At 37.1% G+C, this 26,156-nt stretch overlaps 1 pseudogene; it reads left to right on the forward strand.

The window, feature by feature from the left end:
* LOC123925623 overlaps positions 1–23,806 on the forward strand; it is a 65,055-nt pseudogene extending 41,249 nt beyond the window's left edge.
* Positions 23,807–26,156: the final 2,350 nt, after the last annotated feature.

Here is a 26,156-nt window from a genome sequence, read left to right on the forward strand (position 1 = left end):
ATCCCAAAGATTTTTAATTAGTTTCCACTCCCTATCCCCACAGAATAACAGCATTGGCTAAAGCATCTTATCTCATTAGTCTAGTTATTTAATTGATATGTCTTGCCACTTCTTCTGAAATACGGTATATGTGACCGTATAATTTTTGCTACCAACAGAAATGAGCAACACCATTCCACCAGTGCACATTCACTTAGGCACTTTACAGTTTTTGGAAAGAAGAAGACTTCATTTGTAATTCTTGCAAGAGCATTTGTCTGGATCCCAATGCTTACTATCTGGCGGTCAGGAAGTGCATCTGGTAATTGTGACCATTTGAAGTCCACAAATCCCACTAAGTACAGGGGAATACCAAAAACCATGAATGTTTATGGAAAACCACACAATAATGAGGCTCTAAAAACCCCAGCAGTCACTGTGTACATCTGAAAAAATATTCCAGCTCATTATTATGCAGATGATTTGAAGGAAAGTAAGACCAAACTTTAAATAGAATTTCTAGGTCACAGGTCAGCTTTTTGATAAATGAAGGTTTCTTAACCATTATTACTTGAGATAAGCAATGGTAAGTAGCTCTTTGTTCCACCCTCTAACAGATACCCAAGAAAATAATCTTCAACCATGATTTATTTCTTTATTGATACCACAAAATTGCAACCGGTTTCTGAAGACGTTTAAAGAATTAGGGAGCTGACAAGTGACTTTGGAAGGTTAATCCCATTACTCTGCACTCTGTCCATATCAGTCCGGCCTCCTGCACAGAAAGGAGGAATTATCTGTTGACAGTTCAGCAGTGATATAAAACAGTTCGGGAGAAAAAAAAAAGTTTGGGAGCATTATCCAGAAAAAGGTAATAATCCACTTTCCTTTTCCCCAGAACACTAGCATAATCATGATCTTTATTAAACTTCTAGTACTTAAAGAAACACTTAAAGTTAAGAAAATATCTCTGGTAATCATGAAAATATAATCTTAAAAGAAGTAAAGATGATTTTGCGTGATGCCATGCCTAAATGAAATAATTTACATAAAGCATTTTGTACTGTTCCTGGCCCATAAGTACTTGAAGATTATATATAACTTTCCTAATGGGTTTAGGTGTTTATATTAACAAGAGTATTTATTTTTCTAATACATATGCAACACCTGGGTTGACTCAGTCTTTCAGGTGGTCAACATTTGGAAATAGTGCCCAGTTCCTGCACAGCACTCCAGGGGATATCTGGCATGTAAAGTGGGCTCTGTGTCTGTACTTTTCATCGCACGATTTGAATGAGACGATTGGAATCAAAAGGAAACTAACAGAGGAGGAGGACATATCTAACACAGTATCCCTGTAGATGAGAGTAGGTTCATATAATGATTACGTACAGGATCTCCACCAAGTGCCAGCTCTGAAACCTAGGAAAAGTAATGTACGCTTTCTTAGTACAGTTTTTTTTTTTGGGGGGGGGGGGTGTATATAACAGGAATGTTCTTAGGGACTTTAATTTAGCTCTTAGAGAATATCCGGTGATATAAGGGCTCAGGTTACAACTCTGACCTGTGAAAGCACAGGAAATCTGACGACGGACAAGGTGGGCCAGACTTTCACCACAGCATCTCCTACCCCCACCCTCCTTCCATCCGCTCTGCCCCCCTCCACAGGGCATTCCCAGTATGGCATCCACCCTGGGCTTTGCTTCTTGGCTGCTGGGAAATTCAACAAATCCACTTTAGGAAACATTGAAAAGAAAGAGAAGTTGTAGCTTCTTTCCCTGTGTGATACCATCCTCTTTTCATCTGAGTGGCTGTCATCTGCATCACTGTCATCATTTACTTTCCATTGGATCATTTTGGTTCTTCTTAAATCCAGTGATTTAGTTTGCTTTCCTCCACGAGCTACTTATTGCCATGATGCTTCCCCATTAATTCAGTTATGGTCCTTACACAGAGTCTCCTTTATTCATTATGGTAAGGCCTCAGCTTTAACAATTATTGGTCCAGTTCAATTTATTTCCAAAATGAAGCAAAAAAAAAAAAGGTTGAAAATCAAATATATCTACAAATGCAGTTTGGATCACAGACTATACTGATAACGTAAGGTTTTTTATTCTATTTTATACCAATTTTTATCTTCCATTTGACTCACATTATATGCTTACAGAAAAACTCCACAATATATTAAATTGCATAAAGTTGGTGAGAAGGGGATTTTACTCTGTATCTGGCCTTTGCTTTATCACGGAGACCTTATATTCCACATTTTCTCCTTTAATTATTTAACAAAAAATGTACTGAACAAATATTCATATAAGGGAATGCTATATGGTCTGGGGGAGGAAGGGAAGATGAACAAGGCATGGCCTCTACTTTGTTTTTACATTCCACAGTCCCAGGGACTAACTATGATTTATGAAGTCTAAGAATTCTCCTTTCCTTTCTAAGTGCTTTAAAATCGATTTATAAATTTATTTTTAATACTGAATAGTTCCAAATAAAAATAAAAACCCCAAGCATCACAGACTACCAAAGCTGAGTGTTGTTTGTTGTTGGCTTTCTGTTTCTTTGGTTTGTTTCCGAGTTCCCATTCTTGTTCTCACCCATAATTTTACCTCACAAAGGAAGGATATCCATAGAGAGGTAGAATCTTCTGGGATTTATAAAGGGTGAATAAGAAAAAGGATATCCTAAGGAAGTCTACCTAGGATTGAATGTCCTGTTGAGAAGTTTATAAAATAGAAAAATACTGCATTTTATATCTTGTTCTTTGGCTAACCAAAAATTGCTTATTCACATTATGTAAAGGTTATATGTTATGAAGGAAAAAGGCAAGACATGGAGTCATATATAACAGAATATAAATCTCAGCTGGATTCCTAGTTAGCTCTATATTTGGACAAGTTTTAAAACTTTTATGGTCTTGGTTTCTTTAACTGGTTCATTGAGCATAATTATACTATAGGTATGACCAGTTTTTGAGTTCTGAACAAAAAACATGATTTGATACAAATATTAAACACTCAGAGAATATTAGGTCCCACCAACTAGGGACTTCTAAAAATGATCCACTGATAAAGAAATATTTTCAGTGCATTATTCATTACTTAATGTTATGACATCGCTGCTCAGGCCGGTGGACTACTGGCAATTCTCTGAAGGGGTTTACTTTAGATTTTGCCAATTATACTTCTATATGGTTCCTCAAAAATTATTACCTCTGTTTTTATTGCAGCAAAAAATATCCCTTGAGGAGTTATAAGAAATGCTTTTATTCTATAATTTATAACAATACTAATGAGAATTCATTCGTTCACTCATTCATTTGTTCAAGAGATACTGATGTAGTACTTACTGTGAGCCAATTACTGGGCCACATAGAGAAGACAGAATGTTAAAAAAGAAATTCTCTGCCCTCATGGCATAATGTTAATAAAATAATTTAAACAGGTCCCAGGTGTTTTCACATACCCCGTTTTACCAAATCCTGATAATGATCATGTAAGGTAGGTATTGTGAATACTGAGACAATTTCACTGATTGGAACACTAATGATGGAAGGTACAAAACGAGTTTCTTGCCTTGCCTCATAATTCCAAATTCGGTACCAAGACAGTATGCCTCTTAAGATTTTCAGCAATCACTGCACAGTGTACCCAATTTGTGGGTCCCCATGACAAAACTGTCAGCAAATGTTGGCTCTTCATTGTTTATGGGGCTCACATCAGAATATGCACTGTCCATTGCTAAATCATATGTAATTTTTTTTAACGGATGTCAATTCAAATAACCTGCATTATGTCTCCTCCTCCATCAGCGCATGTAATTGAGAGCTGGCTTGGAGTTAGAGAAAGCTTATACTGAGCAATTTCCTCAATCTGGAAGAGTTTCTTTCACCGTTATAATCTTCTGCTTATTGTTTGAGCCAGAGAATAATAAATGCTTGATTACTTGTTCCTTTATAGCTGCATGTATTGTCTGTTTCTAGAAAACAGGGCTCTTTATATATTACATTTTACAAAAGATTAGATCTATCACCTCATTACCTGGGGAGTATGCCTCCATACATAATGTTTATCCCACAATCTTTCTTCCGTCCTACCTAGTTCAATTATCTTTCTCTCGTTCTTATTGCTTGGCATGCATTGACTGAATTACTAGGCCATGAAATGTTCTTTTTCCTATAACTCAGTCTCTGACATTCCAAATCTTCCTTGTGAGAGATATCAAAAAGAAGCACTTCATTTCTTTACAGAATTAATAAGATGAATGGTCTTAATTGCAACCTTTTAAGCTAATTAAAATGAAATTGGAATGCATATGGTAGAGGTAAACGTCTCACTTTACTTCTGGAAATATTCATGACTTTTCCATTTCATACTTCTAAAATTGTACGACTATTTGTTTATTCAAATATATACAAATATATTGGAGCCTGTTGCACAAAACAATGAAAGTGGAAAAAATAATTTTATTGTTCATTGCTGTTCATGGCACTCTACCGTAGTGATTTTAATTTGTGATTATTATTCATTAAGAACAAGAAAGATTTCTGATTCTTACCAATTTTGTTTTCATTCCATTTTACTTGAACAAAGGAAACTGCACCCTTATAGAAGTAGCTCATGACTTCTGCACATTACAAACTAAGCTCAAATGCATAGGAACATCATCGGGAGATATTTATGACTATTTTTAAGTGGCAACTTACACCCTGTCCATATACAGAGATCAATGATGTGTATTAAAAAGCAATGAGTTCAAACTAGACTTAAATTACACATAATGTGAATTAATCCTGAATGCTTTCTTGGTATTACAAAGTTTGGAAATGTGAATATCTGTTTCATGTGTACCCTCTACTATGCAATCATTCTTTTGGCTAATATTGGCAATTATGTTCATAAGCTTTCCCCTACAATGTGCTTGAATGGTCACAGACAAATATATAAACTCTATGAGACAAGAGTCTGCATTGCATAGGCAGATAACTGGTGTATCTACTCTCCTCAAGCTTTCAGTTTTCTGAAATTTTACTACCACGCTCACAAATATTTTCTAATGAGTCTGGGTTTTTCTTTTCTCCTTTTTCAAATGCACCTGTGGGGGTGTTGGAACTGGTCAAAAGAAGAGCATGCCTTTTCAAGCAGAGATAAGTAGCCTAACTACAAACAGACACGTTAAAGAAATATTTTCTTAAGGGGCAGGCATAGGAGTTAGTTACAAATATATTCCATAATTGACACAAACTAAAGGGCTAGATCCAGACAGAATATCATAATCACTCAGTAGAACATAAGAATTGAAATCTAAATTAGATAGAGTTAGGAGCACTGGGGTGGTGAAGTTGGTTAAGCATCTGCCTTCAGCTCAAGTTATGATGCCAGGGTTCTGGAATTGAGCCCCACATCAGGTTCCCTGCACTACAGGGAGCCTGCTTCTCCTTTTCCCCTACCTGTGTCCTCTAGCTCTCTTTGTATCTCTCCAATAAATAAATAAAATATTTTTTAAAAATAAAAATAAATAACTAAATTAGATAGAGTTAACAAGGATATAAAGGTAAGAGAAGGACCCCAAAACAAAACAAACAAACAGCCAGAAGAGAGTATTTATGTGTGAATAGTAAATCATGTATATGGGGTTTTAATACACTCATACATATTTTTGCAAGATTGACCTTGTATACATGGATACGGAAAAGAACCAAATCTTCAGTTCTATACACTAAATCATTATTCATTTATTCTAACTATTTTGGTAATACTATTAGATGTCCAACTCAATGTGAATACATGGATCAAAAATTGAAAGAAGTAATATATTTGCTTCCAAAGGGCTCACAAGTAAAGACACACATGTATATATTCTTATTAAAGGTGAAAAAAACAAACAAAAATAACTATTCAACACTGAATAAACAAAAACAAGATATTGTACTTACCACGTTTCGAGTGAGGAGAAAAGTAACGTGTTTTTCAAATAAAATGTGTAAAAGCCATAGGGTAGATAGCAATGATTTACGTTTAATTCCAGAGAGATGTAAATTTTTCTTTGCTTTTATAACATGCTTTTGTATCACTTATTGAAATATGACAGAAGTAAGTAAAACTATTACTTTTTTCCCTTTACTATAAGAAAGGAATTAAGAAGGAAAGTTAGGTGGGTGCCTGGATGACTCAGTCAATTAAGCATCAGACTCTTGGTTTTGGCTCTGGTCATGATCTCAGGAGTCATGATGTGAAGACCTACATAAAGCCCCAAGTCAGCTTCAAGCTCAGCAGGGAGGCCTCTTGAGAGTCTCTCCCTCTGCCCCTCCCTTGCTTGTGCACTTGCTCCTGTGCGCACACGCGCTCTCTCTCTCTCTCTCTCTCTCTCAAATAAATATTTTTTTTTTAAGAAGGAAACTTAGAAAATTGGCTTTCAGAACTGTCCCTAACTTCTAGTTGCTTCACTGAAGTGTAAAGAGTTTGAAGTCAGCATTCCCATACCTGCAACAAAAAAGCTAGAAAAACAGAAAATCCACACCTTTTCTAAGCCATAAAACTGAGGAAACAGATTTAATCACAAGCAAAATTTGGAGAGACAAGCATATCCCAAGAGTCACAGCCTAGCTCTGCATACTTAAAGGAGAACCCACTGGAACAATAATCTGGTCGAAACACTTAAATGCTAATTTTGATGAATTGGTGGAGGTTGCATGTGGACTACCTTGAAAGTAAGAAATTTCTGGAGTGCTCGGGTGGCTCATTTGGTTAAGTGTCTGCCTTCAGCTCAGGTCATGATCCCAGAGTCCTGGGATCAAGCCCCGTATCCAGCTCCCTGCTTAGTAGGGAGCCTGCTTCTCCCTTTCCCACTTCCCCCTCTCCCTCTGCACCCCTTACTCATGTTCTATCTATTGAGCTCTCTCTCTCAGAAAAATAAAACTGAAAAAAAAAAAAGGTAGGAAATTCCTAAACAGCAGCCTTAGACAGGTCCTCAGACTTTCTGAAGGTTATACTGCCAGGAAACCCACCTCACTGTGGGATTCTCACTATAAAGATTTGAGGAAGATTCACCTGTGTGTCTGACCAGAGGACAAGCAGCATAATCACTGTGAATACAAGTGCAGCCTTCTTATAGCAAAGGAGAAGAGACTTCCCCTGACCCTTCTTACCACAGTTTTGGGGAAGAGACTTTTCTCTCACTCCAGCCTTCTCTGGTATTACTGTCTCTTCCCAGGTGGTAACAGCATGGATTGGAGGAAGGAATAAAGATACAGGGAGAAAAAAAACAATACCATTGGAGAAACACTGTGAAGGTCATGGCCCTGAAATACAGTCCCATGACAAAACTGAGATTTAATCAAACTATTATAGAACTCCTCAGTTCCTCACTCCTTACCACCATACCAACAAGGACCCAACATGACAAGGGATTGTATCTGCAGGATATGCAAGATACTGATTCTTTCCAAGGAGGAGTACATAGGGAAGCCGAAAAAGAGGAGATAACAACAGAGATCATAGAGGAAGTTGAAGGCTCTGGCTACAATAAGCATTAGCTATGACAATCTAGAGCTGTAACAAACATTAAACAGTGCCCAATTCATAGCCAAAGTAACATAAATCCCCATACTGAAGTCCTACTTAATTCAGTTCTTATCACTTGATATAAAATATTTGATTTTTAGGGGGAAAAGGGGGAATTAGAAGTCAAGTCAAAAGGTGAAAGGATATGGATTATGAAGAGAAAAGGCAATAATCAGAATTGGACTCTGATGTCTAGGAATTATCTGAGAGGGAATTTAAAATAACTAATACTTCAAGGGCTCTAATCAAAAGAGCAGACAACATGCACGAATAGATGTGCATTACAAGCAGAAAGATGGGAGTTCTAGAAGAGTCAAAAGGAAATGGAAATCAAAAACATTGCAACCAAAATAGGTAATGTCTTTGATGGGCTCATACAACATAGCTGAAAAAAGAATCCTGGCCTTGATAATCAAGCAATATAAATGTCACAAAATGAAAAGGGATAAGCTAAAAACAAAACAAAAAAGGCAAAAAAGAACATCTAAGAACTGTGGAGCAATTTCCAAAGACACAACATGGGTATAACTGGAATGTCAGAATTAAAAAAGAGAATGAGGTAGAAGAAACATCTGGGCAAATAGCAGGTGAATTTTCCAAAATGGATGATATACAATAAGCCACAGTTCTAGGATATCCCGGAAACAAGAGGATAAAATAATTACCAAAACAAACAAACACAAAAAAATCATGAGCATAGTATATTCAAATTGCAGAATACTAAAGGGAAAGTCCTGAAACCCAGGGAGTTAGGTCGGGGAACATCATACCTAGAGGGGAACACGAAGCAATTACAGAAAAGTTCTTAGATACCATGCAAGCAGTAATGGGGTATAGGTAAATACTTAAAATGTATTTTTATTTTTAGGTAAATACTTAAATGAAAGAAAAAAGAATCTAGAATTCTATACACAGCAAATTATTACTCTTCAAAAGTGAAGGAAACATAAATATTTTCTCAACTATTGAAAATTGTGGAAATTCACAGCCACTAAATCTACCCTTCAGGTAATGCTGAAAGTTATTCAGACAGATGGAAAAATATGTAGGTTATACATTTAGATCTGCATAAAGAACAGAATAGTATCTAAGAATAAATAAATATAACAACAAATACTTAATTTTTAAAAAAATTAACTGATTATTTTAAATGGTTACATTAAAAATTTATTGGGCATTTATAGCATTCAAATGAACTAAATTATTAAGAGCAAAAACACAAGGGGTTGTAGATAGAAATTGGAAATAGTTATAATTTCCTACATTACACAAGAATGGTGTAGTATTTGAAAGTAAACCTACATAAGATAAAAATGTATACTACAAATTAAACCCAATTAATTAATTAACCCTCTGTTAGTAATCCAGCAGGCAGAAAATCAGTAAAGACATAACTGAATTGACTAGCACTATCAATCAACTTCATTAAACTGACATTTGTGGAATATGCCATCAAATAACAGCAGAATACACATTCATTTCAAGCCCACATGGACATTCGAGAGAGACCCTATTCTGGGCCATAAAACACAGCTTTAAAAACATGAAGAACAAAAATTATACAAAGTATGATTTCAGATCAAATGGAATTAAAGAATTCAATAACAGAAAATCCCTAATATTTGCAAATTAAACATTACATACCTAAATGATACATAAGCTAATGATTTTTTTAAAAAGTTAAGATGTTTTCAACTAAAATCCAAAATATATAAAGAACATATAAAACTCAACACCCAATATATGAATAATCCAATTAAAAAATGGGCAGAAGATATGAACAGACATTTATCCAAAGAAGACATACAGGTGACCAACAGACACATGAAAAGATGTTCAACATCATTCATCATCAGGTAAATGCAAATCAAAACTACAATATCACCTCACACCTGTCAGAATGGTTAAAATCAGTTACAAAAGAAAAAATAGGTGTTGGTGAGGATGTGGAGAAAGGGAAACTCTCTTGCACTGTTCATGGAAATGCAAATAGGTATAGCCATTGTGGAAAACAGTATGGAGGTTAATCAAAAAGTTAAAAATAGAACTAACCTATGACCCAGCAATCATAAGGTATTTATCCAAAGAACAGAAAAATACTAACTCAAAGAGACACATGCACCCTGATATTGATAGCAATATCAGTAATAGCCAAACTATGAAAACTGCCCAAGTGTCCATCGACAGATGAATGGATAAATTAGATGTGGTATACATATGCAATGAATATTATTTAGCCATAAACAAGAATGAAATCTTGCCATTTGCAATGACATGGTTGGAGCTAGAGAGTATTATGTTAAGTGAAATAAGTCAGAGAAAGACAAATACCATATGACTTCACTCATACGAGGAATTTAAGAAATAAAACAAATGAGCAAGGAACAGAAAGAGGACAAGGCAAACCAAGAAACAATATAACTATAGAGAACAAACTGATGGTTACCAGAAGGGAGGTGGTGTGGGAATGCGTGAAATGGGGGATGGGGATTAAGGAGTACCATTGTGCTGAGCACTGGGGATGTTCAGAAGTGCTGAATCACTATGTTGTACACCTGAAACTAACATTACACTGCAAGTTAACTAACTGGAATTTAAATTAAAACTTCAAAAAAAATTTTAATTAAAGTAAAATTAAATCACAATATATCAAATCCATGGCATTCAGCAATAGCAGAGCTTTGGATCGCAACAGAATTAAATTCATATGTTAGAAAAAAGTGTCTAAAACTTAAAATTATGTCTCCCTTTAGTAAACTAAAGGGAAAAAAGAGAAATTTAAGCTAAAAAAAAACTCTAGCAGAATAAATTTTAAAATAAATGAAATTTAGAACAGCTATTGGTGAAATTGAAAACATAAAAATCATGCAAAAAAAAAAACTGACAAAGCCTAAAGCAGGTTATTTGAAAAATTAATAAAATTGATAAGACTCTACCCAGTCTCCCCAAGAAAATAAAAAGGACAGAAGATACAAATTACCAATATCAGTTATGAAAGAGAGGTTATCTTGGCTTACCCAACAGGTAGAAAAAGGATAATAAAGGATACTATGAACAATTTGATTTTTACATATTTGCTTACTTAGATTAATTATTCTTATTCCTTGAAAGCCATAAGCTACAGAGCTCACACACGGAAAAATAATCTAATAGTTCTGCATCTATTAAAGAAAGTGAATCAATAATAAGTAAGGAAGGATAGGAGGGAGGAAGAAAGCAAATATAAGGAAGGAAGGAAGGAAGGAAGGAATTGCCAAGAATTCTCATTCCTTTTTGAGGGGAATGCAAAATCATATAGCTTTTTTGGAAGAGAGTTTGGTACTTTTCTTATAAAGTTAAATATAGTCTTATATGATCTAACAATGCACTCTTAGATATTTACCCAATTGCTTTGAATAGTTATACCCACTCAAAAATCTGACATTCACGTTTATTACACCTTAATCATAATCAAAAAAACTAGAAGCAACCAAATGTTCTCAATAGATGACTGGCTAAACACACTGTAGCACATCTATAAACTGCAATATATTCACAATAAAAAGGAATGAGTTGCCAGTCCATGCAAAGTCCTGGTGAAACTTACAGGAATATTGTAGAGTGATATAAACCAGTCAAAAAGGCCCCATGCTATGTGATCTCATTTATTTGACACTCTGGAAAGGGAAAACTACAGCAACGTTAAATATACCAGTGGTGGTCATGGGTTTAGATTTGGAAAAATTAACCAGGTGGAGCATAGGGTATGGTTAAGGCAGTGAAACGTTTCTGTAGGATACTGTAATGGTTGATATATGACACTATGAATTTGACAAATCCCATAGAACTTTACAGAACAAAGGGTGAACACTAATATATGAAAATTTAATACGGACACAGAAATACACTTTATGTGATGCTTAGGGAATTCCAGAATGGAATGTGAGAAAAGAAACTGATTGCATCCACATATAAGACTCAACTTCACTTAAGGGAGTGGGGAAAGATGCTCACCTGAGAAACACTGGAACTGAATGGAATCTATGTGACTAAAAGCAAAAGAAAGCACACGAAAGCACTGTGGTCTGGAAGGGTCCACTGAGTCAGGCTAACAATTCCGAAACCATGATCCATGTCTACTGGAATTAACAATTAAGTCAATATGAGCTGGATGGTGGGAGATACGTTTCTCAGTCTCAAATTAGGAGGATAGATGTAATCAAAGAGAAAAGACTCAAATGACCCCCAGTGTAATATGGTACTTGATTGAAGTTCAAGACACCAGTATGATGATCTGGAGTGAAAATATTTAAAATGTTGAAAGAGAAAAGAACATTTAAAATTCTGTACTCAGCAAACAACTCTGTAAGCTAGATACTGTTATTATCCACATTTTACAGATGAAGAAAGTCAGGCATGGTGAGAGTCAGTAACGTTTCCAAAAGTCACTTAATTAGTGACAGAGCTGCAATTTGAACCCGTGCCATGTGTGTCTGGAATCCATATTCTTATTCATTATGCTATCCTGGCTCTCTCCATTTATTTTTATCATTGCCCCTATATAGTTTTATGGACTCTGTTACCACCCCCCCCCATGGCTGTCTTAATGACTAGATATAAGTTAAGTAAAAGATTAGGTAATCTTTGTTAATTAATGAAAGAATGAATGAATGCAGGTAAAACTTTGGCATAATGATATCCATCCTTGGTTTCTTAGTAATTTAAATTACTACATGAACTATTAGAGACTAATTCAAATCCACCTAAAATATGATAGGATGATTTTTATGTAATGTAGCCAGTAGTTACATTAATGGTATACTAAAGGATTTTTAAGTCAAATCAGTAAGGTTTTGCCGAGCATTTGTTATGCAGCTAACACTGCATTGGGCAGAGAGGAAAACATTGGGTGATGACTCCACTGTGGTCTAAGCACTAAGTTACAGAATTAAACTGTACTACTGGGAATCTGTGAGGAAAGAGGACAAGATAAAATTTGCTCGAAGTTGTAGGTCACTGACTGTAAGTACATGAAAAGGCAGAGGAACAGTACATTTACACATGATGTGTTTGGGGAATATTCTCTTACAGTATTCTTTGAGGGATGGACTTTCACTTATGACAGAATTAATTGGCTAGCCTATCCTTTCAGGGAGAACACCTATGTCATTGCTAATTGATTTCATAAATGAGTACAGTTGTTTTGTGATTTAGCATTTCAGTCTGAAAAACATTTCAGCAAATGGTAGTGAAGGGTCTTCTAATCTCCAGGAATTTGGGAGGTGATGGAGAAACAGAGATGAGCAAAGGGGTGTCCCTTAGATTCAGAATGCTGATGGTCAGCCCATGAATACAGAACCAAATAAGTAAACTAGAGGGTTCATTAATTAAACATGTTGTATCAAAGATGGATAGGAGGTGTGCATTGAAAAACAGATTTGCTGTGAAGGTTAAACTTGAGGGTCTCTCATTTGAAAGAGCCACCTTTAAAGTTCAGCATATTCTCCTCCAGGAACACGGGATGAAATACTTCACTGTCCACTCACCGACGACTTGGGGGCTGCCCTAGCACAGTGATCACACTCTAAGCCAATACAAGCCAGTGATCTGCCATGCATTCCATAATACAAAGGACAGCCTCCTGCAACACGGAATTGTTGGATTCCCAAAATCAGTAGTGCTCTGGTACTGGAACTGTGGATGGGGCCAGCAGGCTGCCAGCATACCCTCATCACCCAGAATCTATCTTTGATCCTGATAATAAGAATGTGAATAAACTCTGCTCAGCTCCTCAGAGAAGGAGAGGAAGGTAGCATAGGTTAGCAACTGTCAATGGAGAGGACCCGGGCAAACTAGACCAGCTCCTTGATCCAGCTCCCCTACCCCACCCCAAAAGAATGTGACTTTAAATGTATTTTCTACCCAACTTATATTTATGCAAATCAACCTCTATGATCTCACTTGGCCCTAATGACTTGACCCTTCATTCAATTTCACTACTTTATATCCTTCCTTCATTCCTTGTATTGTCTCTGGTATTCCAAACCCAATAAATTATATTCCAAAAATCTACATTGTTTTAGAAAAGGTAACTATTTTAGAGAAGGAAATTGATTTCTAGAGCTCCTAATTCTCATTTGAAACATTAGCTACTCTTACATATTTATTCAATTTAATAATCCATTTCATTGAATATATAATTTTGTTGAACCAGAAATTCCACTTTTAGTTTGGGTTGATGCCCAAATATCAACCAATATTTGAACCTCCAAAGTAGTTGAAAGCCATCTCTTGTTGAATAATTACTACTCCTTGAGCTGTATTAGCAAACCTTTCTTTTTATTTCTATGTTCAATTCCAAAATTTATTAGGTGTTTCAATTTTTAAAGAATTGAGCAGGCCTATAATCCAAGATTTTATAGGATTTATAACTCTATGTTTCATTAAATATATGTCTGGAACTAGTGCTTTAATAGGAAAAAAATAGGTTTTAGAATTCTGAAATGTAGTAATACATTTGATGGCTAAAATAAAGTAGGAAAGAAAAATTAATGGAAATTCTATATAAAAAATGCATTCAAAAATATAAAATAGTGGAAGTAGATTTCTTTAGCACTGAGGAAATACTGTGTTTGTTAGTTTCAACTCCTTGGGAAATTTATCTTTAGAAGATAAATCACATCACTTCTAATAAGGAGCAGGACATACAATATGAACAAAATTTAAAAAGAAGGAAGAAGGGAAAAGAAGTAGTGATGAAAGTGTGGAACAGAACAAAATAAGAGAGTTGAGAAGGTGGGGGGTGTGGGAGCAACAGAGGAAACCCCGGAAACCCAACTGACTTGCTATTTTCAAAATTAACAAAAGTAGGCTTAGCATATTATTGAGATTTATTAAATCTGTTGAGAATAAGTTTTGTCTTTTCCTAATGAATTGAAAAGACCTTTGAACCTATAATGTAATACAGACTAAGAATTAATGTTATATATTTTGTTGTCTAGGAGCATTATACTTACTATCTCTCATTAAGAAGACAGCACTGGGTCATTTGAGTATAGACTGGAATAACAGTTATGTTTTTGCATCTAAATTTCTTTCAGATTAAGTACCCATGACTAGCCTCTATGTTACCATTTGGACCTTATTCTGTGTTTTTCCTCAATATGTACATTTAGAGAGAAATTTTCCCACTGATAAGTGAGAGTTGTATGTTTTTGCATGTCTGCACTTAGTCTTCATTTTTAAAGATTTATTTATTTATTTTAGAGAGTGTGTGTGTCAGTGGGAAGTGGGGCATTGGGAGATGGAGAGAGAGAATCTCAAGCAGACTCCCCACTGAGTGCTCAATCTCAGGACCGTGAGATCATGAGCTAAGCCAAAATCAAGAGTTGGACGCCCAGCCGACTGAGCCACCCACGTGCCAGTGTTCATACATTCTTATTGGAAACCTTTATATTGTCAAGGGAAGTGTATGGAAATCTATAAACTCATATCATCAAAACACTATTTTGAAGTTACTAAACTCAATGCAATTCTTAGAAATGATTGCCCTTAAAAGTTGAAAATTGCCCTTAAAAATCTTCCATCTTAAGTGTTTTCTATGGAAAAAGATTTAAAAACTAAATTTCTTCTATAATAAAAAAGTTATTTGAAAATAACTGTTTATCATGTAATCGTCAAATATTCAACCAAAAGACAGACTAACCAACGAAACCAAAAATATTCTCTTTTGTTTTCACCTTGTTGGACTTTTAAAATTTTTTTTCCTTTTTTTAGAGAGAGAGAGAGAGCATGAGAAGAGGGAGGGTCAGAGGGAGAAGCAGACTCCCTGCCAAGCAGGGAGCCTGATGCAGGACTTGATCCCAGGACTCCAGGATCATAACCTGAGCTGAAGGCAGTCGCTTAACCAACTGAGACACCCAGGTGCCTCACCTTGTTAGACTTTGAAAGTAAGTGTTATCTCAGGAAAACCTTCCCAGATTAAATTTGGTGCTGTTGTTGCTTTTTTTTTTTTTTTTTTTTTTTTTTAACAGGAAACATAACTGTTTATTTATTTTTTTTCAGCGTAACAGTATTCATTCTTTTTGCACAACACCCAGTGCTCCATGCAAAACGTGCCCTCCCCATCACCCACCACCTGTTCCCCCAACCTCCCACCCCTGACCCTTCAAAACCCTCAGGTTGTTTTTCAGAGTCCATAGTCTCTTATGGTTCGCCTCCCCTCCCCAATGTCCATAGCCCCCTCCCCCTCTCCCAATCCCACCTCCCCCCAGCAACCCCCAGTTTGTTTTGTGAGATTAAGAGTCATTTATGGTTTGTCTCCCTCCCAATCCCATCTTGTTTCATGTATTCTTCTCCTATCCCCCTACCCCCCCATGTTGCTTCTCCATGTCCTCATATCAGGGAGATCATATGATAGTTGTCTTTCTCCGATTGACTTATTTCACTAAGCATGATACGCTCTAGTTCCATCCACGTCGTCGCAAATGGCAAGATTTCATTTCTTTTGATGGCTGCATAGTATTCCATTGTGTATATATACCACATCTTCTTGATCCATTCATCTGTTGATGGACATCTAGGTTCTTTCCATAGTCTGGCTATTGTAGACATTGCTGCTATAAACATTCGGGTACACGTGCCCCTTCGGATCACTATGTTTGTATCTTTAGGGTAAATACCCAGTAGTGCAATTGCTGGGTCATAGGGTAGTTCTATTTTCAACATTTTGAGGAACCTCCATGCTGTTTTCCAGAGTGGTTGCACCAGCTTGCATTCCCACCAACAGTGGAGGAGGGTTCCCCTTTCTCCACATCCTCGCCAGCATCTGTCATTTCCTGACTTGTTAATTTTAGCCATTCTGACTGGTGTGAGGTGATATCTCATTGTGGTTTTGATTTGTATTTCCCTGATGCCGAGTGACGTGGAGCACTTTTTCATGTGTCTGTTGGCCATCTGGATGTCTTCTTTGCAGAAATGTCTGTTCATGTCCTCTGCCCATTTCTTGATTGGATTGTTTGTTCTTTGGGTGTTGAGTTTGCTAAGTTCCTTATAGATTTTGGATACTAGCCCTTTATCTGATATGTCGTTTGCAAATATCTTCTCCCATTCTGTCAGCTGTCTTTTGGTGCTTTTATGATCTCAAGTAACTCTCATAGGTTTAGTTAAATATTTATTACATGCTTATTTAACTAGTGTCTGTATGTCCCTACCAAACAATGCTCCCAGAAGGCCAAGTGTGTGTCACTTTTGTGTCTAGTGACTGACATATCATAACAGCTGAAATATTTGTCAATGGGATAGGCAGGTCTAGCACAGACTCTGAGGAGATGGACAACCTGTGCTGTGTCACACAGCCTGCTATCCTGGTCATGGTGACCCATGTATTACATTGGTCCTGAAACATCTTCAGAGTTCCCACTTTCTCTTTTACTCAAAGGTACCACAATACATTTAGGACAGCCATATTTATCACCTGAATCCTCCGTCTCTCTCTTGCTGCTAATGAGGAAGCATTACATGTAAATATGAAGTGATGATGTGTTTACAGTCAAACCTCCTTTGATTAAAATTAATAAAGAGAGAAGCCTGGCTACGAGGTAGGATTCTCACCAGCTTTTGTATTTCTTTTCTAAATGTATCTCCCCAGTGTTCAGCAGGCTTTATCTTGCTAAATGTTAGAAGATTATGCTAATTAATAAACAAGTGAAGACAGCAGAAGGGATGAACAGAACATTAATTTATCCTGCTTAAGGCTTTAAATAAAATCTTCTCAGACCATGAGGGGGAAAAAAAGAACTTGGACAGCTTTTTAATCACACACAGCTATTAATGAATATTTTCTGATGAATTATCTTTACCCAACTCCATGAGAAGAGCTATCTGAAATATAGTATTTTTCAAAAAGGCACAAGAAATTGCCATGCCCAGTTCTGCAGAACAAGAACATTTTATGTTTTATTTTATTTCATCTTGTTTTAAGCTCGGTGGGTTAGAATGTGTTAGCTCATTGGATTGTAAAATATACCTCTGTAGCAAACTATTATTGAAGTGCTTTTTCATCGAAGCATAGAAGTTGGCATCCTGTAGGATTATCCTGCTAGTGATTTCATATGCAGGGCCCACTGAAGCTGTGTCTATTTGTTCTGCTGACAAGACACAGAGTCTAAACTTTTAAAAGAACTGATTTACATCTAACAACATCCCTGCGTTTTTCCTAAAAAGAAATGAAATATTTAGAGAAGGTCAACAGTTTTAGGAAGCAGAAAAGAACTGTCACTGGAGGGCCACCGTGTTTTGCCCAGAGTGAGGTGCCCAGCTGAGGTGATACACTGTTTATCTAAGGGGCCGTCTGCAGGCACGTTGTGGATTTCATAAAATGTATATAATAAAAAATAATAAAATCTAGAATGTTCACTTGCCAGCGGAAGAAGGTCTTTTGCTTCCTTGTAGAAACCTGCAGGAGAATACAGATTCTTGCAGAGTCGATTGCTATCCATGCCACATCGGGATAAAAAGGGTAGGGCGGACCGTGGGTAGCTTATGGATACTCAGACACCCTGACAAACAGGGGTTATGGGGGTCTGAGCAAGAGGACACAGAGGAACTTACCAAGTGACGAAAAGTCAAGGAATTGTCCCCAGGAGAGAGAGAGAGAGAAAAACGAGGTTCAGTACAGCTTGAAAGAAAGAAGGTTGAATGGACACCTAATCTTCAAGAAGAGGAGATATGCCCTATAGAACAATGAGCAGTGGCCTTTTCTGTTAACTGAGAAGGTGACTTAGCATTTTAGCCAGAAAGATTCAGGTTTAGCCTTGAAAAGCAACTTGTGCTACCCAGTAGGAATCCATTTTATTAAGAAAAACTTCAGATTTTCCTTGTCCAGATATTTATTAGTCTGAAATATGTGCAGGCATGAGTTCTACCCAAAACTACGAATTTGTTTTCAAGTGACTTCCAAGCTTTGACCTCTGTGTCCTAGATTCCAAGAGGAGAGGGTTTATGAATAGGGTCAAGCCTAGGAGTCATAATTTTCTGTTTCTAAACAATTCCCTAAGTTGCAACTTCATGGAGTCAGAAATCCCAAAAGGGAGTCATGACACTGAATTACTCAACAGGAGATACCAAGTTCTCAGAATAAAATAGGCACATATGTATTTTAATATTTTTTAGTGCCAATCCCAAAGTAATTTAACTACATTCAATGCCTATTTATGAAGAGCTTATTTCAAATTCTTGATAAGACTTCCCTTCAACAGTATACTATTAATTGTTAAGTTTTGGGGAAGTCAAAAATTATACGTGGACTTTCAACTCTGCAGGGGCACCACTAACTCCTGCATTGTTTGGAGGTCAACTGTACTCAGAATACCCAAAAGATGTGTTTTTTGAAATGCTTGATCAAATAGAAAAATCCTCTGACAGTATGAGTTCAAAACAAGAGAATTCATAACAATATTTCAATAGAAACAAGACATTTCCAATAGAGTAGCAGTTTTAAAAAAATAAGGAAAAATGTGATAAATTGAAAATCATACTTAAATAACTTATACATTTAATATACCCAGTTGACTACACTGGGTATAATAACCAAAAAATTGGTTATTTCCCTGATAATAACCAAAAAATAAAATCAACAAATAAACATAATTCTTTCATCCATGCATGCCATAGTAGGGAAAGAAAATTACTCTGGAGAGAAAACTATCAATAACTGTATCATTGCCTTGATGTGAGAAATCCTGTTAGACACTTAGGCCCTGAGCAGAGAGGAAAAACAACAACTGATTCTTTTCTGAGAGTTTTGCAACCACACCCCAGCCCTGGGGTAGGTTTATCACCCAGCAGAAACTACGTGGGTGACCCAAAGAGATGCAAGATGCTAATTTACTTGAAAATTCTAAGTCACGGATCTCTAGTGATTGTGGAAACCTGTAGAAGCAAAGAGAAAATTTTTTCAGGAAGGAATTTTCATCTGAGGTCAAATAATTCAAGTAATTTCTGTATATAAATATCCACAAAAATGTAAATTTTACATTAAAATATAAAATAAACAAAGGAATGTTATCATTAGTAAACACAAAAGTTAATACAAGTGATGCCTGGGTGGCTCAGGGGGTGAAGCTTCCAACTTTGATTCCGGCTCAGGTCATGACCTCAGGGTCCTGAGATGGAGCCCCGACTCCATGCTCACTGGGGAGCCTGCTTCTCCCTCTCCCTCTACCCTTCCTCTTAGCTCATGTGAGAATGCCCTCTCTCTCTCGAATTTATAAATCTTAAAAAAATGTATATAAGAATAATCCTCAAAATCATTAAATAATGGTATGACAAAAAAATGAAGGTACAGACTGACAAAACGGTTGGTAAGATTTTACTCTCCAGGGTCATCACTGTTCTAAAAGGTAAGCACATTCAGAATTGTGTTCTCAACAGTCAGCTGTTGTTACTTCCACAAAATATGTGAATTTGCTGCTTCTGAGAGGCAATGTGAAAGAGGAAGTATTACTTTTATGTACAAAGTTATTTATTTATAGAAATTTTGGTACAATGTACATTGAAAAACATGTAAAATACTGAAGTGTCTAACAAACAGCATTGAAGTGTCTAAAATAAAGGTTCATTTATAAATGTTAAAAAAAATAGAATATCAGATATTTCAAAAGGTTCCTAGAAATAAAGCAAAGATACAAATTTAAACAAGAAGGATTTTAAATTCTTTCAAATAGAAAAAGGTTGGGGGTGGGTATGCTTCTGTATGCCATTATTTGCTCATTGTCTGGGGAAAGAAAGGGCACAGACAAATGGGGACTGATGAATCACCGTGATGGTTAATGTTCTGGGTCAACTTGACTAGTCACTTATGTGGTCAAATAGCAGTCTAGATGTTGCTGGGAAGATACTTTTTACAGGAGATTAGCATATAGTCTGGCTCTCTTCCATACGTACATGGGCCTCATCTAACCATTTGAAGGCCATAGAGAAAAAGGTGGAAGGGACCCCAAGGAAGAGAGGGTTCCATCTCCACCACGCTTCTGAGCTCCAGTTGTGGCACCAACCCTTCTCTGAGTTTCTGCCCTGTCTGACCTATAAATTCTGGACTTGACATTTCCCCAAAATCATATAAACCAATTCTATAAAAAATCACTCCCTCCCCGACTCCTTGGACTCTCCCTCTCCCCCTCCCCAGCCCTCCATGCGAACAGAGGGCCCACCAGGAAAGCTGAAATGCTACCTCTAGTATGACTAGTAGAGAACACTGTCCTCCTATTCACGTTACCTGAAAAACCAAGAATCCAGAGAAGTTCAGCTTATAAGCCTATTTTCTACTCATCTAGAAAATATCAAAAGGGTAAATCAGCATCTTAAAGGCAGAAAGGACCCAACGAAAACTGAATCCCTAAACGTAACTTGAAGAAAAACAGGAGAGCAGACAAGATGATAAAACAAATAACCATACAACAACTTTAACAATAATGACAACAACAAAACTGCCTGGTATAAATGTACACTTAGAATGAGACACAATGGTTCCTAAAGAGGAATGTGCTGTGTAAATGACTTAGTATTAGCTGAATGAAGGGATGGGTGTGTGTGTGTGTGTGTGTGTGTGTGACAGAAAGAGACAGACAGACTGAGATTAAGATGGAGACAGTGAATGAGAGACAGAGATATGATAAATCACATGCTGAAAGCATGAATACTCTGGGGCATCAACTGTATTAACTATTAAGCCACAAACCCAAGTAAAAAGGAAATGAGATAAGAATTTTAGTAAAATAGTAATACTTTGACAAGCCTCACCTAGCTGAAATTCTTACTGAATTTGAAATGTCCCTTCTTTTTTGGGGTTGTTGTTGCCTTGATTCCAGTGTGTTTCAGGGAAGAGAACAGAATTAAATGGCTTTCCTTGGCCATCACTTGATTAGAAATTACATTACTGACTCAAGATTCCACTCCTTTAATATATTTACATTATATAAATATTGATCTTGTTCTATTCCATCAAACTTTCTTTGTGTATCAATATTATCATTTTAAAATGTATGATGCACTGTTCATTTTTGAAGTTTATCTTATTCTTATTTCTTGCAAAAATTCTCCAATTATTCTCATACTTTCCCCCGAAGATGAATTTTAGAATTCTTTTCACTACTCCACAAAACAGCCCTGCCTGCTCGGACATTGGTTTACAGCGACTGAATTGTTGCCGTATCTCTTTTTCTTTTGGATATGCCTAATAATTTCCATCTCTGGTTCAATTTAAATGAAGATAATTCTGAATTTTTTATTACACTTTTCAGGTTCAACTGAAGTAATCAGCCTTTGTCCTTTAAATATGTTTTTCAAAAGGCCACCCATGAGTTCATGAGTTAATAAGTGTCATGTGTTTGGCCTCTATGTTGCCCTGCAGCTTTCTGTCTTTCTTCTTTCCAACTGAAGTACTCTTTGTTCTCTGACTCCATAATTCTGTGTTTTGCATTCTGCCACATGCTTTTGTTGCAAAAGCGTTACTATAATTTGCTCCTTTGGAGGAAACTAACTTTCTTGTTGATGTTTGAGCTGAAAATGGTTTCTTTTGCTATGCCGAAATAGAAATGCTTTTTCCTTCATGTACAGAATCATTGAGCAACTCCTCTGACTGCAAGAGTTCAGAGATTTGTTTTATCATTTATCATTTCATACTCAACACTGAGAATCAGATTTATTTCCAATGACATTGACAGTAAAGGAAGGATAGTAAGGCAATGCAGTTTTAGGGTCATACTCCTCTGAACAGAGCTTTGGACAATTTCCTATTGATGTATGTAGTTGGGTATTAGTGTATGTTATATTCATGTTGTATTTACTCATTCTTTTATTCATTAATTAGCTATAATCCTCCAGGTGTTACATTATTGCAAAAGATGGAAACATTTAGAAACCATGGTTCTTATTAGGAAACAGCTCATATTCTATTCTAATAATAGACAAAGAAGCCAGAATTTTAGAGCATTGGGTAAGCATTACAGATAAGCACTATGAAAGCAGGACACGTGGGAAATGGTTGCATGAGGAAAGAACCCAACTCTGATTAGTGTATGATCAGGGGAGGCACCCTTGTGAGCGCTGTGACTGAACCAAATCTTATGGGATGAGAAATTTGCCAGCCAGTGCATGGGGAAGGGGCATTCCTACAGTCAAGAGCACATGCACATGGAAGCCAATGGGAGAAGTAGAACCCATTTAGATTTTTAGGGCATTTCTGTAAGACTGACGTATATAGTACAAGGGAAATGTAGCAAGAGCTATGGCTGGCAAAGAATACAGATGATAGAGTCACAAGCAAAACAGTTTACAAAATAAATTATACAACCTTTATGTAAAGGTTGCCATAAAGGACAAGCAAGTGAAATGCTTCTTACATTACAGGGTTGGAATAAAAATTGGGATTGGATGGGTTCTAGGAAGCAGAGTACTCAAATATGTGGAGGCCAATCTGGGCAAACAGTGTGAACTTCAGAGAGTCAACTAGGGGCAATATCCAGAGAAGAAGATGGGGGTGGGGGCTGCCCCAGGAAAGAAGACATCTGTTCTGCCAATAGAAAAGTGTTGAACTGAAAGTCAAAAAGAACAAACAGAAAACGCCTGGAAATGCAGATGGTGGTAGACCAGAAAGACACCTCAGCCTCCTCACAAGTGAAGGGCCCCCGTGGATCCTACTGTTGACATTGAGGAAGTATTCATGAACAGAATTAAAGATTCCTAAAGAACTAAAACCATGGCTTGTTGAGGATGGAGACTTAACTACCAGGCAGCAATAGGTCTTTTATCTTCCTGCCGGGGAGAATGTGGACTCCATTCTATGCACATTACGAGAAATCTCAGGAGAAAACAGATAATAAGGATCCGCAGTTAGTGAGGCTGTGGCAGGGATCCAGTAATACTTTGAAGTACTTTTGGGCACTCAGCTACTCTACAAATCCGAGAGACCACAGGACATGGAGATCCTCACAGATCATCCCGATGCACCCAAGACCCAGGTGTACGGAGCACCCTATCTTCCAAGATTACCTTTACGAATGGGAGCGATATTGATCTACACAGCTTTGGACAAGAAGAGCCTTGCATTATTACTGAGTTATCATCACGATTTCCTAAAATGCCTGGCAAAGAATTCTGCAACCTTGTTTAGAGCCAGAGACTATGAAGTGGCTCATCTTGAACAACTTCTCAAGGCTGTGGGAGGCGAGGCCCTGACACGCACTTTCTTTGGATCTCTGCAAACACATTTTTGTTTTTAGTCCTTCTCTTCTACAAACGACGTACTTTGAAAATGTTAGTATATAACAAGGGATGTGTGTTTTCTGATTGATTTTAAACAGAGAAAATAAAAAAAGATTACTGCTCCCAAAACAAAACAAAACAAAATAAACTAAGCATGATTCCCTGACTCCAGAAGAATCGAAAGCACTTCAGTGTCGTTTATGATGAATCGACACTTAAGTAATCTTGGGAAGATTATCTATAAGAGAGTTTTCAAAACCTGCCTGAGGATAGAAAGTAGAAAAATATTTACTTCTTTAACAAATCTAAGGAAAGTGATCTCTGTCCTCAGAAGTGTCTTCCCAGTCAACTCTGTAGACCGTTGCTCCTGCCTTCCTTCTCATGGGAATTATAAATGCCTCACTCTCCCCTTTCAGTTAAGCAAGAATATAGGGGATGTCATTCCCCAGGCCACCACTCTCTGCCCTCACAGCCCTAAATTCAAGCTGTCTTTGAAGGACCAGTCAAGGACTTACCGGACCACAAAACCTTCACTGCGTCTCAAAGCTATCTGTTTCTGTTTTGACCCGAAGTCTCATATCAGCCACTTCCTGTGACATGGTTTTTTGTTTTGTTTTGTTTTGTTTTGTTTTAAAGATTTCATTTATTTATTTGACAGAGAACACAAGTAGGCAGAGGAGCACACAGCGGGGGCGGGGGGGGGGGTGGGAGAAGCAGCCTCCCTGCTGAGCAGAGAGCCTGATGCCGGGCTTGATCCCAGGACCCTGAGATCACGACCTGAGCCGAAGGCAGAGGCTTTAATCCACTGAGCCACCCAGGTGCCCCCTGTGACAGGGTTTTATTCATTTCTTGAAATCTAAGCATAAGCTTGGTTAGAATTTCTTCTTATTTTTTTTTAAATGTTTTACCTGTATGACTTATCTCTGAACACCTTCAAGTTGCATCCGGAATATGCCTCGTTTTGACTATGCATGGAACATGAGACTGACTTTACAGAATTAGAGACTCTGATAGCAGGTGGTTTGTGAAGAAGCCCACAAACAGGCCTGCTGCTCTTGCCCTGTCATTTCTTTCCCCCAGGAAATGAAGTGTCCTGTAGATGCTCGGCACCTGCAGAATTGGAAATAGGTAGTGGATCACCACCATACTTTCTTTTGAAAACCATCACATTGATGTATGATTGACATACAAAAGCTATACAAGTTTAATGTAAAAATTGATGAGTTTGCGTATAAGTATACAACCATAAAACCCACACTACAGTCTATGCCATAAGCCTTTCCACCACCTCCAAAAGTTTCTTAGTGCTCTATTTTTTTATTGCTTTTTGTGATAAGAGCACTTGAGATCTATTCTCTTCGTGAATTTTTGAGTATATAATGCAGTGACATTACCTATAGGTTCTATGCTATACAGCAGACCTCTAGGATTAAACATCCTGCATCATTGGCCCTTTTATATACTTTCACTGATACCTCCCCATTTCCTTCTCTCCTGACACCCTGGAAATCACCATTCTACTCTCTGCCTCTATAAATCTATTATAGACACCGCCTATAAGGGGTATCATGCAGTATTTGTCCTTCTGTGTCCGACTCATTTCCCTTTAACACGGTGCCTTCAAGGTTTATCTATGTTGTCTCAAGTGGCAGGATTTCCTTCTTTTTTAAGTCTGAATCATATTCCATTGTAGGCACACCCCACATTTTCTTTGTCCACCCAACCACTGGTGGATACTCAGGCTGCTTCCATGAGCAGGCTGTTTGAATACCACAGCAATCAACATGATCGTACATATCTCCTGATGGGGAAATTCACCTCTGCAGAGTTTTCCAAAATGAATTTAACACAACTGCTGTTAGCACCTTAATCATTTCCCTCCAAAACTTATGTTCAAGTTCTAACCTCCACCCCGTACCTCAGAATGTGACTTCACTTGGAGGTAGGGTCCTTCAGGAGGTAATTAAGTTAAAATGAGGTCATAGGGGTTGGCTCTAATCCAATATGACTGGTTTCCTGAGGAAATGAGGATGCAGACACACAGGTGAGAAGACCATCTGAAGACTCAAGGAGAAGATGGCCATCTGTGAGCAAAGTAAAAAGGCCTCAGAAGAAACCAGCCCTGCCAACACCTTGATCTTCCATCTTGGACTTCCAGCTTCCAGGACTGGGAGAAAACAAATTTCTGTTAGTTAAGTCACCCAGTCTATGGTCCTTTGTTATGGCAACACTAGAAAACAAATACGACTGCTTTCAAAACTCCAAAATCCTAAAGCTTATTTCTAATATTTATCAGGAAAAATAATACAATAATAAGAGGTTTAGTATATTCCTGGTGTAATATACTATACAAACTGCTTTACAGGA

The sequence above is a fragment of the Meles meles genome, chromosome 15, assembly GCF_922984935.1.
Source record: "Meles meles chromosome 15, mMelMel3.1 paternal haplotype, whole genome shotgun sequence".
NCBI classification, from domain to species: domain Eukaryota; kingdom Metazoa; phylum Chordata; class Mammalia; order Carnivora; family Mustelidae; genus Meles; species Meles meles.